The following is a 20,658-nucleotide window of genomic DNA, read 5'->3' as shown; positions in this document are numbered from 1 at the left end:
TTAAGATAAGGGTAGGTAAAGAATAGGGTATAGGTTATAATATGGATAAGGCTGGCTAGTTCAAAAGCCAAAACAGTGAAAATTAGGTGTGTAACACGGCATCGCTTTTATCTAGGCTAGATCTAAACACATCCTCATTGGTCTGATGGAAATAGAGAAGGGGTGCGTGGGTAACAGGCTGTAAACATAAAGGAAACACAGAAAACTTAATCAAGTAACTTTGAAACAGAGTTCCTATTAGGCAGTGTGTGTCTGTGTTTGTGTGTGTGTGTGTGTGTGTGTGTGTTTCTGAGTACTAAAGCTTTCCATCTGATTAGTTCCTAGCTTTAATTAAAAAAATTTTAAAACACCTACCAGAACATTGTGGTGGAATAGGCTTTGTATGTTGTTATCTCTCATTTGTATTGTAAATCCAACTGACTGTCATCAAGTCGGCAAAACTCATAGTGAAGTGACTCTATATTGCAATTTATTCCCCTATGGGGAACATTTGGATTCTGTTCACTCTGGGGAACTTCAAGGAAGCTAACTATGGTGAGGCAGTTAGTTTATTGTGCCAATCTGCCTGATAAACACATGTGGGGTTAATTGAAGGGCGGAGGGATAAATGACTCGGTGAGCCTGTCCTTTCTAGTTCTCGGGTCTCTTGCTCTCTGATGGTTGAACCAGGGTGCAGCTGCCTTAGCCAGTTCCCTGCTTCAGCTGGCAAGGCTCACTTCCTGCAAGATATCCCTGAGAAGCCACATGGACCTAACCTGATGCAACCCTGGGTGCTGGAGCAGTTGTGTGCAGACCCCTGCCAGCGCGGAGATGCTTACACATTCACTGACTTGGCTTTCCTCCTGCAGTTGGCATTATTGCGTGTATTTTGTGAGATGGAGGAGGACTTTGTGGATTCATGTTGGACATATAGGTTAATGGGTCAATGTTGGACTTCTGGGCTTGGGCAGCACCGGGTTGGGATGTTTTCTTGATATACATTTAACTTGTATATAAAACTCTCTCTTATACATGAGTTTCAGTGGATTTCTTTCTTTAAAGTACCCAGACTCACACATATGATTTTGTTCCTTATGGAGAACATCATGGATTCTGCCTGTGGTTCATCATAAACAACTCTATCCAGAGCAGCTGAGGCTTTGCTGTTTAACTATTTCATTCAATCTGGGTTTCCCAAACAAGCTTTAATTTAAAATTGGTTTAGATAGTCTTGAATCCAGTTGCATCCACAATTGGAATAAGGCATTTTGGGGGGTCTTATATATGACTTGATTTTTCATTTCACAAAGAACAACTATTGCACTGCAAATAGATTGTATAAATCTTCAAAACACAGGAAGATTATGTGTCTCAGAGATTTCCCTCTATTTCTGAAGTTCTATGACAGTCTCCAGTTTGTGGTTATTAGTCATAATGCAACCTTGCACATAGTCAGTACAAGCTATGCTATTTTTTCTTTAAATGCTATCTTGCTTGTTGTTGTTGGATGCTGTACAGTCAGTTCCACTCCCACTCACCTGAGACACAAGGAAACACTGCCTTGTCCTCACCAGCAGGAGCTCTGGTGGTATAGTGGTTACGCATTGAGCTGCAATCTGCCTCACTGGTAGTTTGAAACTGCCTCTAATTTCAGTCTCAGAGCCCCCAGGAGTCAGCATTGACTATGACAGTGAGTTTGGTTTATGGTTTTGTTGTCACTTTTTGGTTTGGTCCTCACCAATATCAAAATCATTGTGAAGCCCATGTGTCAATTCCTCTCCTTGACAGGCTTTCTCTTTTTCACCCACTTGACTGAGCATGAAGCTTTTCTTCCATGCAGTGGTCTCTTCTGATAACATGTCCCAAGTTCGTAAGCCGAAGTCTTGCAATCCTCGCTTCTGTGGTGCATTCTGGTTGTACTTCTTTTGAAACAGATTTGATTGTTCTTCTGACAGTCCATGATGTTTCCAGTAGTCTTTGCCAAGTCATAATTCCACTGCAATCATTCTTCTTTATGCATTGTCCAACTTTCACAAGCATATGAGTTTTCCAAGTCATGGACTACATCAGATACACATTGGTCTTCAAAGTAACATCCTTGCTCTTCAACTTAAACTGGTCTTGTGCAGCAAATTTGCCTAATCCGATACAAGGTTGGACTTCTCGACTGCTGCTTCCATGAGCATGGATTGTAGATACAAGCAAAATAAGTTCATTGACAATTCCAATTTTTTTTCATTTAACCATATGCTGTCTATGGATGTAGGTGAGAAGATTTGTATTTTATATATACTGAGACACAATCTATACTGAAGACTGACGACTTTGCTTTTCAGAAGCAGGTCCTTCAAATTTTGCTTTCTGTAATCAAGGTTGCATTATGTTCATATTGCAAGTTGCTACCAAGCCTTCTCTTGGTCTTGCTGTTGCATATTTTTCTTAGAGTCTGTTGTTTTATTGTTAAGAGCCATCAGTTTAGTTCTAACTCATAACAGCCTGAAATTCGAGACAATCTTTCACCATTCTCACAATTGTTCTTTATGTTTAAGCCCATTGTTGCAGCCACTGTGTCAATCCATCTCTTTGAGAGCCGTCATCCTTTTCACTGCCCATCCACTTACCAAGCATGATGTCCTTTTCTAGGGACTGGCTTCTCTGGACAATGTGTCCAAAATACATGAGACAAAGTCTCACCATCCTTGCCTCTAAGGAGCGGTGGGAGTTATATAATCTCATGTCAACTTGAGAGGTATCAAGATTAACTGGGGTGGAGTTTAGCTTGTCAATCAGTTCACAGTCGATTGATGCCTCCTTGTGGGCATGGTCTTCTCATAAGGATTTTGGGAACGTCCTCTCTTTCTCTGCCTCCGTCTTCCTGTTGACAAACAACACAGAGACTTGATAAGACCTGCAAGGAGTCCCTTTTCTGCTTCACTTTCTTGTTGAAGAGCCACAGTCAGCAAGCTGGAGGAGCCACATGGAGACCTGTGCCAGTGCTGAGATGGTTCTACTGCCATTGGATCCACAAGACTTTGTATCCACCAGTCTTTGATCTTTCTGCAGGATTGCATGTGGCTTCTTGAGTCTGAAGAGGGGTTTATGGAGTAGTATCAGGCTTATGGGCTAATATTAAACTTATAGACTTGATCTGGACTGAGCTGTGATGTTTTCTCAATGTACAATTGCTCTTTGATATAAAGTTCTCTTATACATATATGAGTGTCTCTGGATTTGTTTCTCTAGTCAACCTGATCTAACACAGGAGCATTCTGACTACTCTTCCAAGACATATTTGTTTGTTCTTTTGGCAATCCATGGGTTTCAATATTCTTCACCAATACCATACATCAAGTGCGTGGATTTTTCTTTATGCTTCCTAATTCAGTGTCCCGCTTTCAATTGCATATGAGGCAATTGAAAACACCATGCCTTGAGTCAGGTGCACCTTAGTCCTCAAAGTAACATCTTTGCTTTTCAACACTTGAAAGACATCTTGTTTGGCAGTTTTATCTAATGAAATCCTTCATTTAATATCGTGGCTGCTGCTTCCATAAGCAATCTTTTCTCCATTTATCATTATGTTACCTATTGGTCTAATTGTGAGAATTTATGTTTTCTTTATATCAAGTGGCAATCCATATGAAAATTACAACCCTTGATCTTCTTAGCAAATGGCTCAAGTCTTTCTCACTTTCAGTGAGCAAGATTGTGACATTTGAAAATTGTATTATGTATTGTGCATATTGCATAACACAGCTTCATATCATCTAGCATCTCAAATTTTGTGTTTTGCATACATATTGTATAACTATCACTATAGGATGATATTTAAACACACATCTTTCCTGAATTTAAACGATGAAGTATTTCCTTGTTCTGGTCTAAATGCTCTCTCTTGGTTCATGCACAGGTTCTTCGTGAAGACTGTAAAATGTTTTGGAATTTTCATTCTTCTAAAAGCAGTCAATAGTTCCTTGTGATCAACACAGTCCAATGCCATTATATTGTCAATAAAACCCAGTGAAATAATCTATGAAATTCTCTGCTCTCAGCCAAGATCGATCTAAAGTCAACAATGATAGTCCTTGTCCCATATTCTTTACTGATTCGGGGTTAAAATTCTGCCAATTCCCGGTTGGTTATTTGCTACAATATTTTTTCAATTGTCTTCAGTAAAATTTTACTTACATATTATTTAATAAGTTCCACCTTCTATTAGGTCACCTTTCTTTGAAATTGGTACAAGTAGGGATCTCTTCCAGTCATTTGGCCAGGTAGTTGTCTTCTAAACTTCTTGTCAAAGGCAAGTGAATACTTCCAGTTCTTGATCAGCTTGTTAAAACATCTCAATTAGTATCCCATCAGTTCCTGGAGACTTGTTTTTCCCTAATGCCTTCAGTGCAGCTTGGATTCTTCCTTCAATATCATTGGTTCTTATCATATGCCACCTCTTGAAAGAGGTGAGCATAGATTATTTCTTTTGGGTAAAGTGACTCCTTGTAGTCCTTCTATCTTCTTTTGATGCTTCCCACACTGTTTGATATTTTGTCCCTGGAATCCTGAGGTAGTTCCTTTATTGGGCCAACCTGGCCAATAAACACATGTGAGATTAATTGAAGGGCGGAGATATAAATGGCTCGGTGAGCCTTGCCTTTCTTGTCTCATGCTCTCTGATCATGGGACCAGTGTGCAACTGCCCTGCTTGTTCTGTGCCTCAATTTGCAAGCTACACCACCTGTGGGACACCTAATCCGTGCACTGTGTCGCTGTAATTTGAGGTTCCTTCAAGACCAGCTTTGCCGCACCATTGGAATTTACATCTCTTTAACTGGGGACTGTCGGACCCTGTCATCTGGCTGACTGTTGGTGACCTGCCTTGCTGTTTGCTGCCTGTGCCTGGATAGCCGGAATTGCTCTACAGAGGACTACCCGGCAGCCCTCAAGACTTGAAGGACTGTCAGTGTCTCACAACTTTCTCATGGGAGCGAGTTACACTGAGCCATTTGTACTGCTTTATAATTTAATTGTTTATTTCTCATATCTTTCTATCTGTATAAATATATATAAAATTATTAGTGTTCTGGCTTTGTTTCTCTAGAGAACCCCGTGTAACACAAATCATTCAATATTTTGGCTAGCAATTTGAATTTCTTCCTCAATTCAACCTGACCTTGCATATGGGCAATTGATGAGCTCTGTCATAGTCAGGTGCTGGCCTTGTTTTGGTTGAGATTGAGCATGTTCCTCATCTCTTTCCACAGATAGTCAGTTTTATTCCAATGTATTTCATGCAGCATAGGCCGTGCTACAATATATGTTGTTGAAAGTGGTATCTGAAATGAAGTTGTCGATCATGCAAAATTTTATCATGTCTCCTTCATTTAGGCCATATTTTTCAACAGCTGTTCATCTTTGTTTACAACTTTCAAATTCCCATTGCCAATAATTATTTTCATTGCAAGTTTGAGTAATTTCAGGATAAAGACATTAATAAGTCATCATTTTCTTCATCACTGGTGTCTGTGGCTAGTGTGTATATTTTAATAATATTAGTATTGATTGGACTTATCAGTAAGAGTATCCATATTACCCTGTCACAGATAACTTTGGGCTTTTAGATTGATTTTCAAATAATTTTTCTATGTGAGAATGAATGTGATAGTCATTAATGACTAGGATAGGGATCTGATAAACCAGGTACCTGGGAAAGGTTATCCTAACAGTTTTGGTGGTCTTCTCCATGAGTTACAGTTTTTTCTGTCCTGAATCCTAAGTCCAGAGCTTACTGGCAGTGCCCTAGATTTGATTTTTCCTAGTGATGAATTGTAGTGACTACTTAAGTATATGGGATTTGTTCTTCAATTTGTAGTCAGAATTTTGGGGGTTGGTCCATTCCTTGTCATTTTCGCCTGCACTTGAGCCAGTTTATTCCTGAACTCATGTTTTCTTATAACACAAGCTTTTTATATTTCCCTTGGAAATATGTAGTAGTCAATATTTGGCAGTCATAATCTGTTGTCAATTTGAGACTTAAGAATGAAGGGGTGGAGTTTAGCCTGTCAATCAGGTGACAGCTTGATGACCTCATATGAAGGCACTAAGGAGATAAACAGCTTGTAGGAAGTGAGACACTCGCAAACTCCCGGCAAGACACTGTTGTTGAGAGGACACATCAGCTATGCTAGAGCCATGGAGCTGAAAGAGTCACTTGGAGACCCCTGCCAGCAATGAGGTGCTTCCACTGCCACTGGATCCACAGACTGTCCACCCACTGGGCTGTGATCTTCCTGCATTCGGCATCATTGCATGTGTTGCATGAGTCTGAAGAAGAATTTATAGATGGCTATTGGACATAGGGGCTAATATCGGACTTTTAAGAACTTGATCTGGACTGAGATGGGATGTTTTCTCAATATTCAATTTCTCTTATATATAAAGCACTTTCTTATATATATATAGATGTCTATGAATTTGTTTCCCTAGTCAACCCAGACTAGTACAAATTATTAAAACCAAAGTGTTTATTATAAATATCTTGTGCTTTTCAGGATATTTAACAGTAGAAGTTTTACTGAATTCATTTTTATGTTGTTTTAAAATAGTTATTCATAAGTAATTCAATACTCTTAAGTTTCCCCCAAATGGACTACAGTGCATCATTAATAAATAGCAATGAGACTACAGAGTGCCTGATGGCATGGATCAACTTGGAGAAAATTATACAGAATGAAATTAATCAATCACAATAGGACCAATATTGTATGAAACTACTCTTCCTTGTGTTTGTCTTTTTTTTTCTAATAGCAGCAGTCTCATACAATAGGCTATCAGGTTGACCAATAAGTTATTTTTTTAATCTTTCCTTAAGTGTGTATACAAATCATTTCTGTGTTTATGAAAACTCTATTACATTACACAAAATGTCAATTATTTAAAACAAGACACAGAATAGAGAAACTGCTAGTCATAGTTCAGTTGCCTGAAAATATAAAGCTTCATTTCATCTTAAGGAAACATCAAATTAGTCCATGTATCCAATTTATTATATTTTTACAAAACTCTGGGCATTAACATGAAAACATTTGAGATAAAAGCATCCTAACCTGTGCCAATGTTCTCTGATTGCACATGCTGCCATAGAGTCAGTGATGAGTCAGAGCAGCCCCCGGTGGGTGTCTGAGACGGTCATGTTTATGGGCGTAGAAGGCACAGTCTTTCTCCCTCAGAGCTGCTGGAGGTTTTGAACTGCTGATCATGCAGCTCCCAACCCAACATGTAACCATTACACCACCAGATGTGGCTAAACAGCATTAAAAATAAATAAATAAGCAAAAAAACACTATATGACCAAGTCTCTAGATTCATCAGTGTGTATCTTACTACTTGGGGGCAATTTAAGACAAGCAGACAAAACTGGTCATGGCAGGATCCACTGTGAATAGACAAGTATTTCTAAGAGGGATATTTTTTTATGTACTGACCAAAGTAGTTTTTTTGTTTTGTTTTGCTTTGGTTTTTGCTATTGATTCACTGAGGGAGTAATCTAAGGGGGAGCTATGTAACAAAGCCACCAGTTATAGCTTGGAGAAAAGTTTTAAAGATTCTATAATAAATGACCTGCACTGAATAAAAAATAGCATGGGATGGTTAAGAGAGCAGGTGAACACCTTCTAAGGGGGACTTTTTTAAGAATAAAAAGTTAATCTCTCAGATGCAGTTGACTTTTAGGCAGTGGTGTCGGTCCTTTAAAAGGGACCCCGCAGTTCCAGGATGTTGTTGTTTCAGGTCAGTGAGACGGTTCTGATACTATTTGGCAAAGCCTTGACTCTTGGGCTGAGAGAGGTTCCAGGCTGCAGGATGACTAAGACCTTAACTTCAGGGACTCTTCTCATCACTACCTGACCAGGAAGTCTGGTCTTCTTATAATTTTTTGTTCCCCCCCCTCTCTATGGAGGACCTTTTCCTGGGATCCTTTTCTGAGACAGCAGTAGTGAGAATTCAGGAAGCATCCAGTTGTTTCAGTTTCAGGGTTGTGGAAGCTGATGTCGTTCATTAGATCTTTGGACTAATTGTAAATTTTCTTTACTCTTCATTGCTTAGATGGCTTCTCTCAAGCTTTAAAAAAAATCATTTTATTGGGGGTTCATACAGCTGTTATCACAATCCATCCATCCACCGTGTCAAGCACATTTGTACATATGTTGCCATCATCATTTTTTTCAAAACATTTCTTTCTACTTGAACCCTTGGTATCAGCTCATTACCCCTCTGCCCCATCCTCACCCCCTCATGAACTCTTGATAACATATATAAGTCAGAATATATATATATATATATAAATCTTATACCAGCCACTGTCTCCTTTCACCCATTTTTCTATTGTCTGTCCCCCAGAAGGGGTGTATATGTAGATAAGTGTGATTGGTTCCCGCTTCACCCCGCCCCTTCCCCTTTTCCTCCTCTCAGACTTTTAAGACCCAAATCACGACTTGCTCATATGGGATTGAGAACGGGGTTTGTGGACTCTGTTATGCCGGATGAGTTCTGAGTCTTCCAAAACTTGGTCCCCAGCCCCTGGGCCCAGTGTAAAGCCCCTTCATTCTTTTCTAAGATTCCCCCACATGCTGCCTCTTCTACTCCCCTCACTTTAAAAATGAACTTTTAACTTTAGGGTTGATTCAATGGCAACCAGTAAGTTCTAAATTCTTTCTTTCCTCCTTCAAGATCCAAAGTGAAGGGATCTTTCTAAAATCTTCATTTTATGAGCCCCAAACTGGCAGGACCCTGGATAAAACTAGTGTCAGAAATCCCTTTAAAATACCACAGCCCCAGACCTTTTCTCATGCTCTCAGGCTAGTCTACTCTTCTTCGTTTGCAGCAATTCATCAGTTTTACCAGATAAATGGTCATCTCTGTGTATGGCTCTCTTGCCTTCTGCTCCAGGTAGGTGATTATCTGCATTTACTTGTCTCTTAAGATTTTAGGATTTTTTTTCCCTCTTGGTGACTTCAAGTTACTGCTAATCTTAGGAAAGGACATTGTGTTCCAGTTTCTACAACTTTTTTCTTATGAGGATCAAGTGACAATTTCCAAGCTTTTGAAATACCAGATCTGTCTGACCTAATAATTTCTAAAAAGCAATACACACACACACACACACACACACACACACACACACATATATATATGCTGTATTCAATAAAGCAATCCCTAAAAGATACATTAAAATGGATTCCCGAGATCTGGTTCTTAATACACCAGACTAGAAGACAATAATGACTAATGTATTTCAAACCCTGGTTTCATTTTGTGACGATTTCAAATCATTACCCAAGATTTGATAGTGTTGTTATTTAATCTAAAAGCTGATTGAATTGTGGTGAATTAAACTAAATGTTCACTCATGGTTTTACTTCTGAATATTTCTGAGTTATTTAGTATCACAAAGGGAGAGATTACAGTCTTTCATTAAATGATCCTTCAAAGGTTCTTGTGCCAATTTTTCTTCAATAAAGTTAATGCTAACACTGTGTTTCCAAATGGTTGATTATTTAACCGGAGGGAACAGAATAGATAAACAGTATAGCACTTAGAATTAGAAACTAGCATAAACTAAGAAATAATAGGAGTGACAATTTTAAAAAGTCCAGTCGCAGGTTGTTGGTTCCAATATGTTCATTGGCATTAGGAATCTTAATAAACTGGGAACCTCATTAACTAGAGCTGCCTCAAGAGCACTTGAGAATTGTTCTCTGTCGCCGTTCACGCAGCACAAAGATCAAAGGGGAAGTAACTGCCTTTATTTCAAGGATGTTCTAAATGGAAATTGTTCAAACTTCCTATCTTTGCCTGCTCGGTTTCTCTAATTAGCAAGAATATTCTCTTCTCCAGGGAACATTTCAGTAACATGAACTGCATGCATTTTTTACGTTCTGCATTTTTAAAATTTTACTTAGTCTGATAACGCATTTCTGATTTCATCTTGGTGACAAAATTGCTCTCTGTATGTCTGCTGAATTTCTAACACTTTTCTATGCTTCAGATGAGCATTTTCTTGTTCTCCCCTTGTGCAATTCAGGCTCTGACCTGAGAAAGACAACAGAAAATGCTGCAGTCTTCATTAAGAAATAAAACTTCTATCCTAGACCTCTTTTCTTATCTGCCTGAGATAATAATAAAACTCTATCCTCCTATATGGACATGTCTCAAAAATGCCATAAGATCTCTCCACTCTGCTATCTGTCCTCAATTATTATAATAACGGAGTATCAATATTCCATTAGGAAATAGCTCCCTCATTTGCAATCATTCCAGTGGGGATGTTAATCAAAATATCTCAGTTACCCATAAAGAGGATTGTATCTTCTCACCACACGCATTCAACATGTATGCCAAGCAAATCAGAGACGATGGCTTAGAAGAAGAATGTAGCATCAGAATCGGAATGAGGTTTATTAACAACCTGTAAGATGCCGATGACACACCTTTCTTGCTGAAAGAGAGGAGGAATTGAAGCAGTTGCTGATGCAGATCAAGTGTTGCAGCCCTAAGTATGAATTACAACTCAATTTAAAGAAGCCCACAGTCCTCACAACAGGACCAGCATGTGTCATCATGATAAATGGAAAAAAGGCTGAAATTGTTAAGGGATTTTTTTTCTTGTTTGACTCCTCAATCAATGCTCATGGAAGCAACAGTCAAGAGATCAAAAGATGAGTTTCCTGTAAATAGCTGCACAAGACCTCTGGAGAGTACTGCAGAGCAAGGGTGTGACTTGGAGGACTAGGTTGTGTCTGCTCTGACCCCTACCAGGATGTGCTCATTGCCTTATATGCATGTGAAAGATGGGCGTTGAGCAAAGAAACAAGGTTTTTGAATTGTGGTGCTGACAAGAATATTGAAAGCACTACGTCCCCCCATCAAACGTGTGAAGAAAACAGAGGATGACTCGCAATCAAAAGATATAGCACCTGGGGTCGTAATGGCTTGAAGTTAAATAAGTGGCCATCTAGCAGAGAAGCCACAAGCCCACACAGAAGAAACACACCGGCCTTTGTGATCATGAGCTGTTGACGGGATCAGGTAACAGGTAACAGGCATCAGAAGACCCCAAACAAACAGACAAACAAAAACCATATTGTTGAGAACAAGGGGCCCAGAGCAGAGACCCAAAACCCATCTGTAGGCAATGGGACATCACCTCACAGAAGGGTCACAAAGAAGGAATGAGTCACCAAGGCACAGTATAGCACCAGTGAAACACACAATATTCCTCTGGTTCTTTGAGGCTTCCTCACCCCCACTATCATGACCCCAGTCCTGCTTTTCACTGAGGGCTAGACCGGAGCATGTACACATGTGCAGATAAGAGATAAAAGCTCACGGAATCCAGGAGCAGGAATGGGAATAGCAATATCAGGAGGGTAGGGAAAGGTGAGGAAGGGGTTACTGATCACAATGGTCAACACATAACCACCCTCAGGGAGTCAAACAACAGAAATCATAGGGGGTAAGGGAGACAGGGGTCGGTATAAAATATGAAAATAATTATAATTTATCAAGGGGTCACAAAGGTGTGGGGGTGGGGGGGAAAGAGGTGCTAATTCCAAGGGCTCAATAGAAAGTGAATGTTTTGACAATAATAATGGAAACATAAGTACAACTCTGTTTGATACAATTGGTGCGTGGATTGTTATATGAGCTCTAAGAGCCCCAAATAAAATGATCTTTGAATAAAATGCTTTTGGTGTTTTTGGTTTTCTTTATAAACGTACCATGGACTGCTAAGATGACAAGCTGGTCTGTCTTGGAGGAAGGCTAGCCAGCGTGCTCTCTGGAAGCAAAGACGGCTATATTAATATAAGCAAAAGTAGATGTCAAAGCAGAAAGGACTTCCTCTTACGTACTTCGGACGTGCTGGCAGGAGAGAGAGAGCGGTGCCTGGGAAAAGACATCATGTTTGGTAATGTACAGGGGCAGCAGATGACGGACACAATGGCTGCCACAGGGGCTCAAACAGAAGAGAGGTGGTAACGAGGCTGAGGACCACGTTGGGCGTAAGATCGCTAGGGGTCAGAATTGACTCAATGGCACCTAATGGGATGGCAACAACGCTGACCCACAGCCAGCAAGTGACCCTGTGGACCAGACTGTCAGATTCCGACTTTCAAATGGAAAGCCTCCACGGCGTGGAGCGTGGAAGGGAGTAGACGGATTGCAAAGATGACTTCCAAGACCAATAGAAATCAAAGATGCCTCCCGGTGATGCGCACACATCTCCCAGTTACTCGGTAGAACGTGGTTCTGGGTGCTGAGATGAAGCCATTTGCAGGTGTGATTACGGTCCCGGGTAAGCTTTAAGAAAGGAGATTGTCCTTGGGGGCTTTTAGCTAGTCTGATGCATTCTTCAACAGGGACTGCATTTTTCCTGAGGAGCAATATTAAAAGTGAGAGAAACCTGACAAGGATATTCACTATTGTTAGCTTGAAAAGGGCGGGGCCTCGGTGGCCAGAAACATAGGTGGCCTGTGGGAATGGAGAGGAGACTGTATCTGACAGTCTAAGAAAGTCGGAAATTCAATCCTGCAACTTTGAGGCAAAGAATTTTGCCAGCAAGCTGAGCAAACTTGTTCTTCCCCAGAGCCTTAGGCAACAATGAAGGCTGACTGACATCGTGATGTCTGCCCTTGGGTCACTGAGAAGAGAATCTAGTCACGTCTGCCCAGACGTCTGACCTAGAGAGCTGTGAGCTTATAGATTGGTGCTGTTTTAAATGGCCAAATCCTTAAGAATCGAATGGCCAATAGAAGACTAGTGTAGAAAATAAATAGTTGAAGTGGATTCAGTCCACAGATGGAGAGGTGCAGAGAGCCTCGAAAGCAGAGACAATTGGATGTGCATCTGGCTAACCGGGGGCGCAAGGCCCCGTATGTGAATTCAGTGCATGCCAGAGGAGCTGGCAATGATTTCCAATACCCAGAGTCCTTGAAGTATTTTTATTCAACTGACTAGTCTGAATCACTCAAAAATGTCTACTTCATTCAAATCTGTCAGAATTAGTGTTATTACTTACAATCAAATAATATGAGCTATGGAACCAAATATAACATGTATGATAAAATATTTGATCTCAAATGGTTAATCAACTAAAACAACTTCCAAAAGGTGATTCTGGAACTTTTCTTCCTAAGTTTGAAAAATCTTTATTCCATAGAAACGTATCCCCCAGCCAAGTCTGTGACATTAAAGGTTAAAGGGAATGAGTGGAGAAAGAATGGTATTATATGTTGACTGGGATGTTGTCTTCCTCAGCTTATTGACTCTTTCTTTCATCCGCCCCCCCCTTCCCCCCATTGCTATACTCTTGATTTGGGAAATCTCCTATGGTCTTCTGTGTGAGTAGATAAGATATGAATTACAGCCTAAATTTATATTGCCATACTATGTTAAATATCAAAGTGAACATTCCAGAATGTCTGAAAATCTGTATGTTGTCCCTGACAGAGAGAATTTTTTTCTGTTTATTTTGTTGGAAAGGTGGCCCTTTGATTGTTTGGTTTGATGTTTGTAATAGGGCATAAACCCGGTGTATCAGGGATTATTCCTATATCTTAATTTCTGATTTCACACTAGTTCTGGTAGATTCTTTGATTCTCAGCTCATTTTGGAAGTACATCATATTCTACATTGATCTGAAATGAAATGGGATGAGGCAATATGCAAAGACATTTTTAAATAATTTAATTACAATGCAGTTACTTACATGGATGAGATTGTTCTGACAGACTAAGGAATAAAGAATAGCGGTTGTGGTTGTGATTATCTTTTCATATTGCAACATGGCTCAGCAACTGTCCCAGGGGTGCAATTACATCTAAGTGTTCCTGTGAAGATGTTTTAGAGCTTTGATTAAAGTCATATTTGGGTCAGCTAAAAGGGTTACACAGCAGACTTGAGGCTTTCCTGAACACAAACATATTAAGCTGTGGGAAGTACCTTCATCTGGCCTCCGAGTTCTCGTAGGCCTTACTTAGCCTTCACACTAGCCCAGCCAGCCTCACGGTTATCTAAACAAATTCCTTATAACTCTCGCAGGGTTGTTGCTAAATGCAGTGAAGTCTATTCTGACTCAGCAACATCATGGAGCAGAGTGGAACTGCCCCTCAGGGTTTTGTAGATTGTAATTGTTACGCAACAAGATCCCCAGGTGTTTCTCCTGAAGAGCCCCTGGGTAGGTTTGAACTGTCGATTTGGTTAGCTGCGGTGCTTTGCTTTGCACCATCAGGGATACGTAGATAAGTATGTGTCTTAATATAGCCGAGTCTCCCGTTGAGTGTGTTGTTCTAGCCGCATCCTGACTGATACAGTGGTTAAGAGAACTAACTCTGGCAACAGTCTCTAGAGATTTCTCTTGCTGTCTTGGTGGCATTACTTAAGACATTAGGTGTGTCTTCTTTTCTTTTCCTGCACAATACAGATAAAAACGTCCTTCCCTATAGAGTTGTTGATGAAATTAAAGAAGTTGATACATGCGCACCAAGGCCTAGAAAACAGTGGATGGTATAAGAATGTAGTAAGCGGTAAACATATGGCTGGTGTTATTCTAAAGGAGACAGTGGTGCAGGGGTTAAGTACTCAGCTGTTGTCCATGGGGCGCCTCAAACCCACAAGCAGTTCTACAAAAGCACGACGTGGTAGCCTGCTTCGGTAAAGATTACAGCCTTGGAAACACCATGGGGGCAGTTCTAGTGTGTAGAACTCTCGGTTCACCATGAGTCGGAATCTCTGTTATGGCAAACTGTTGATTTCTGGTTATCCATGTCACAACCCCTGCCGGAAGCATTATGCCACCACAGTACAACTAAGGTACAGAAAGTGATGGGTTCTTCTATCAAAGCCCAGGTATATTGCTCTGACACCATCTGTTCTTTGTCTGTTTCTGCCATTCGGACCTTATTCAAGGTTCAACATTCTATTTATATTAATAGATGCAAAGCCTAATACAGAAATCTTGGCATATAGCAGCAGAACTAACTCACTTGTAGTTCACTGTCCACACCCGCATACACAGCTCTTTCTGCCTGGATCACCTTTCACCCTATTGTTGATCTGTTAAGCATTTCGAGTTTTGTAATTTAGCTTAATCAATGTCTATAATATCAGATTAATGAATCCTCAAAAATGTCCATATCCTAATCCCCCTGTGAAGACGTTACTTTACCCAAGGCTTTACAGATATGATTAAAGTTTACTTAAGGAGATTACCCTGGATCACTTGGGTGGACCCAATTGAATCCCCTAGTTCTTTAACAGTGTGGAAAGGCATTAAGAAGAGTTGGCTGGAGAGAAAAAGATGTAAAGGACTCCACAGAATGGTGCTGGCTTTGTAATAAAAAATTTTTTTTCTTAAAGAGGGAGGGGAGGTTTTGAGCCCACAATCCTAGAAGAGTCCAATAAAGGAATGCTGCCTGAGAGATGTAGAAAGGATGACAATGGCTCCTTGCTTTTACCCCAGTGGGACTTGTGTGAGATTTTTTATCTGCAGACCTGTGAGGTCATACATTTGTGCTATATAAGCCATTACTACAGCAGCCATAGAAAACAAATGCATTTCACCTCAATTCTTCCCTATATTGCAGAATAGGTCAAGTTCCCTTTTGTTCTTTCAACTTAAAACATTAATTTTTTTAATCATTGCCGAAGGATAGTGTCATGGTTACACATTGGACTACTGTGTAAGTAGTAGACTAGAGAAACAAATTCATGGATACACATATGTGTATAAGAAAGAGCTTTATATACAAGATAATTTGAAATATTGAGGAAACATCCCAGCCTAGTCCAGATCAAGTCCATAAGTCCAATATTAGTCCATATGTCCAATACCAACCTGTAAAATCCTCTTCAGACTCATGAAACACAAGTAATGTCGCCTAGTGCAGGATGATCATAGGCCAATGGGTGGAAAGTTTCATTAATCCAATGGTGTTGATAGCATCTCAGTGCTGCCAGCGGTCTCCACGTGGCTTCTCCAGCTCCAGAGGTCTCTGGAGCTGGAGATCGTCTCCCTGAGCCTGCATCCTGCCTCTAGCGGGCTATTTATCTCCTTAGCACCTCTAAATGAGGTCATTAAGATACAACTTGATTGACAAGCTACACTTCACTCCTTCCCTCTTAATCCTCTCAAACTGAAAAAAGATTATATAATTACCACAACTACTAACCAAAAGATCAGCAATCTGAAACCACCCGCCGCTCTCTTGGATTAAACTTTCTATTCCCGTAAAGGGTCACAGTCTTGGAACCCACAGGGACAGTTCGCCTCTGTCCTCTAGGGTCGCTGGAGTCAAAATCTGCTTGATGGTCATACAATTGATTTTGATTTTTTTCATCAATGATGCTAGCTACCAGCACGAAGACTCCCAATTCATTATGGTAGCCTTGTGTACAATAGAACATTGTCAAATCCTGCAGCATCCTCACAAATCCCAACTTTTTAAATCCATCCTTAGAATGTATAGCAACCCGTCACCCCCAGGGTCTTCCATGCCTTCATTAGCCCATCACATGTCATCAGTCAGCATGCCCTGCTAGGGACTGATCTCGCCCAATAACGCGCACAAAGTAACTCTGGGAGACAATATTGTGCTGTGATTTGTAAGGTTTTTGTTAGCTAAGTTTCAGAAATGAACCACCACACCTTTAAGACCTGTCTGCTGTAGGTTACTGGGCTGCTATTTTCACTGCTATCTAACTGGTGGCCTAGCTTCCAGAACCAGAGCCAGAGCATTAGAGGAGTCATCACAGTGCACTGAATGTGCACAAAGGCCATGATGCTTTCTATCAAAGGCCTGTGCATATTGCACCAAAGTCATCAGTTCATGCATCTATTTCTTCCCTTGGCATGTTAGTGCTCAGAGCTCAGCACTATATTTACATTAATACATGCAAGGCCTAATAGAGCAATCTGACAAGTAACACATGCTCTACTGAACTGAATCACTATACTAATCCTCTCTCTCTCTAAAAAAAGTGAAATATGTTGAGAAAATTGAGATGGAGTTAAAATGATGACCCTGTTAGACACACCATTCAATCCCTCTTCAAAAATGACAAGTGAAATAGACACAGGTGATAAGCTGAGAAGCCTGAGCATCGAACTAAAGGTTAAAGAATTTGATCAAACACCAGCTGGGAAAAGAAACGAAATGAAATCAATGAATGTGGAAAGATACAACATAGAGGTGCCCTGCCAGAGAGCCTGACACATGGTCATCTTGAGACAGAGCAAGTAGTATTCATATAAGGCACAGAACAGTCCACAGAATCTGCAATGAGACAGACACTGTAGACAAATCTTGAGTGAAACAAGGTGAGCCAAACACAAATTCAATCAAAGGATGGAAAGTGAGGGGAAATGGAGATGAACTCCAGAGAATCAGAGACCTCAGAGCAGAGAGGCTGCCAATAAATAAGGGGAGAGCCACTCATCAGCAGTGGTATCTTGTAATTTGAGTTATGGACTCAAATGGACGGAGATAACCGTCAGATAGAAGCTGTAATAACTCGCAGTAGGAACAAGATAACAAGATAGCCGGCTGTTTACACTTTAGTATTATGCTAACATATACAAAGGCGTACCCCCCCAATGGATTTTCCCCCACAGCTATGAATTTAAATATTTTTACAATACAACCTTATCATCTTTAAAGAACTGTCCATTACACTTAATACTTTTGTTAACAAAAGTATGGTATCTGTGATTCCATTCTTGGAAACATTTTTCAAACTCCTTTGTTGGGATGGTTGACAGCACCTCCCTTGTTTTTTTCTTCACCTCTTCTGCATCATCAAATAGCTGTCCTTTCATGGCCCTCTTCTTTCGCAGAAACAAAGATAAGTAACAGGGAGCAAGGTCAGGTGAGTAAGGTGTGTGGGGCAAGATAGGCATGCTGGATTTTGCCCCAAAATGGTGCACTGAGATGGCTGCATGAGCAGGTGTGGTGGCAAAACCAGGGCCAAGTCTGCCACAAATCAGGCTTTTTTTGTCTCACACTGTTTCACAATCTATTCAGAGCCTCTAAATAGAAGCTTGGTTACCAGTCTGACCTGGAGGAATGGACTTCAAATGCACTACAAGTCATCCATTTGGGAACTTGATAGACGTCCAGAACAAGTTTTGTCATTTGTCAACATTTCACCATTTTGAAATGAGGAAACCAACTGTACACTTGAATTAATCCCATAGTGTTGTCCTTGTAAGCTGTGCTCAACATCACAATGGTTTCTGCAGCATTTTTCCTGAACAGGAAAAAAAAATTCACAGCTGCATGCTATCCTCTTAAATTGGCCATCACAACAAACAAGGTTTGAGCAAAACTGCTGCTATGCCAAAATTCACTGTGACCATAATCTTGCCAGGTGACACCTCTGGGTGCACTAACTCAGTGAGTTGCTAGATGCTCACCTAGTAGAAAAATGTGTAGTATATAAGCTCTGTCCAGCAGAACCTTTCTCCAGTTTTTTTTTCTGGTATCCTCTGCAACTCCCCATACTCCAGTGACCAGCGGTATGGCAATCCCACCCCTATCAACCTAGCAGTTGCTAATACCTGTTCTGCCTCTCCCATGCCTAGTGGTCTTTCCAACCCAGCTCTCCCGTACCCTCCCCACCCCCCGCACACAGTCAAATGCTTTTGTTCAATTATTAAAATGTATTTCTAAAGTATTCTCAATGTTCAGCCTATATCCATCTGATATCAGAAATGGTATCTCTTGTTCCATGTCATCTTCTACATCTTCTTCTAAATCCAGCTGAATTTCTGGTTGTTTTGTGCTGATATAGTGTTGTTACCATTTAAAAAATTATCTTCAGCAAAATTTTATCCTCATGAATTATTAATGGAATTGTTCATCATGTCCATATTTGGTAAAGATTATCTCTCTTAGGAATGGAACAAATATCATCGCTCCCAATGTTTGGTATGGATAAGTGACTTCTTCCTCCAGACACCACCAATCCCTAGGACCTATTCACCAATATCGTTAGTGCCAATTGAACTTATTCCTTTCAATATTTCAAGTTCTTCATCACCTGTTGCCTCCTGGAATAGCTGAACATCAGTAATTTCTTCTTGACCCAGTGACTGGGTATCTCCCATGGCCACTTGTTGTTTCCCTGCATTGTTCAACGCTTTGACATTGAACCTCGAGGCTTCATTCATCATTCGTTCTCTCAGCTCAGAAGTCTGAGCATGTTCTCCCTTTGGCTGTTTCATTCTAAGTCTGTGAAGATTTTATTAGAATACTTTACTTGGTAAATGAAGGGGGAAGTGCAGAGTGGAGACCCAAGGCCCAAGTGCCGGCCAATGGAGATCCCCTCATAGAGGGGTTTAGGAGAGGAGATGGGTTAATTAGGGTGCGAGGTAGTACCAATGAAGAACACAGCTTTCCCCCAGATCCTGGATGCTTCCTCCCCCCAACTACCATGATCCGAATTCTACCTTGCAGGACTGGATAGGGCAGAGGCTGTACACTGGTACATATGAGGGCTGGAGGTACAGGGAATCCAGGGTGGATGATACCTTCAGGACCAAGGGTGTGAGGGGCGATGCTGGGAGAGTGGAGGGTGAGTGGGTTGGAAGGGGGGAACTGATTACAAGGATCCACATATGACCTCTTCCCTGGGAGAGGGACAGCAGAGAAGGGGGGAAGGGAGACTCCGGATAGGGCAAGATATGACAAAATAACGAGGTATAAATTACCAAGGGCACATGAGGGAGGGGGGAAAGGGGAAGGAGGGGGAAAAAAAAGAGGACCTGATGCAAGGGGCTTAAGTGGAGAGCAAATGCTTTGAGAATGATTGGGGCAGGGAATGTATGGATGTGCTTTATACAATTGATGTATGTATATGTATGAACTGTGATAAGAATTGTATGAGCCCCTAATAAATTGTTAAAATTAAAAAAAAAGATTAAAAAACAAAAAAAGAAAATGATTAGGGCAAAGAATGTACAGATGTGTTTTATACAATTGATTTATGTATATGTATGGATTGTGATAAGAGTTATATGAGCCCCTAATAAAATGTTTTTAATAATTAAAAAAAAGAATACTTTACTTGGTCTTCTCAATCTGTCTTTTCCAATTTGATCAGCTCTTTTGCTTCATTTCTTTCATTTGCTTTACTCTCCATCAAGATCAAATTTCAATCTTTTCTTACATCCATTTTGACTTTTGTTTGTTTCCAGTCATTTTAGTGACCTTTTTGTATTATGGCCAATGGAATAATTCCAAAACTCACGTCTTCTTCTGTCCTTCGTATCCTATGTAGCAAATATGTGCTTGAGATGGTCTGTAAATTCAGGTGAGATCCATTCAAGGTTATACTTTGACTCACGAGAATTTGTTTTAATCTGGAGCTTCAATTTGAACTATAATATGAACAATTGATGGTCATTTCCACTCAATCCCTGCCCTTTTTTATTACTAAAGATATTGTTTCTCCATTGTCCCTTTCCACAGGTGTATCAATTTCATTTTTGTATATTTCATCCCCAAAAGGTCTACCTGTTGTAACCGTTTCTGCTATTCATAGATTGTACTTCAAATGAATAGGTTGTTGGTTTGCAAAATCCTATCATGCAATCTCCAATGTCAACTTTCTTTGACTATGCCATAT

The sequence above is a fragment of the Tenrec ecaudatus genome, chromosome 10 (genome assembly GCF_050624435.1).
Source record: "Tenrec ecaudatus isolate mTenEca1 chromosome 10, mTenEca1.hap1, whole genome shotgun sequence".
Lineage (NCBI taxonomy): Eukaryota > Metazoa > Chordata > Mammalia > Afrosoricida > Tenrecidae > Tenrec > Tenrec ecaudatus.
This window is presented reverse-complemented; position numbering follows the sequence as displayed.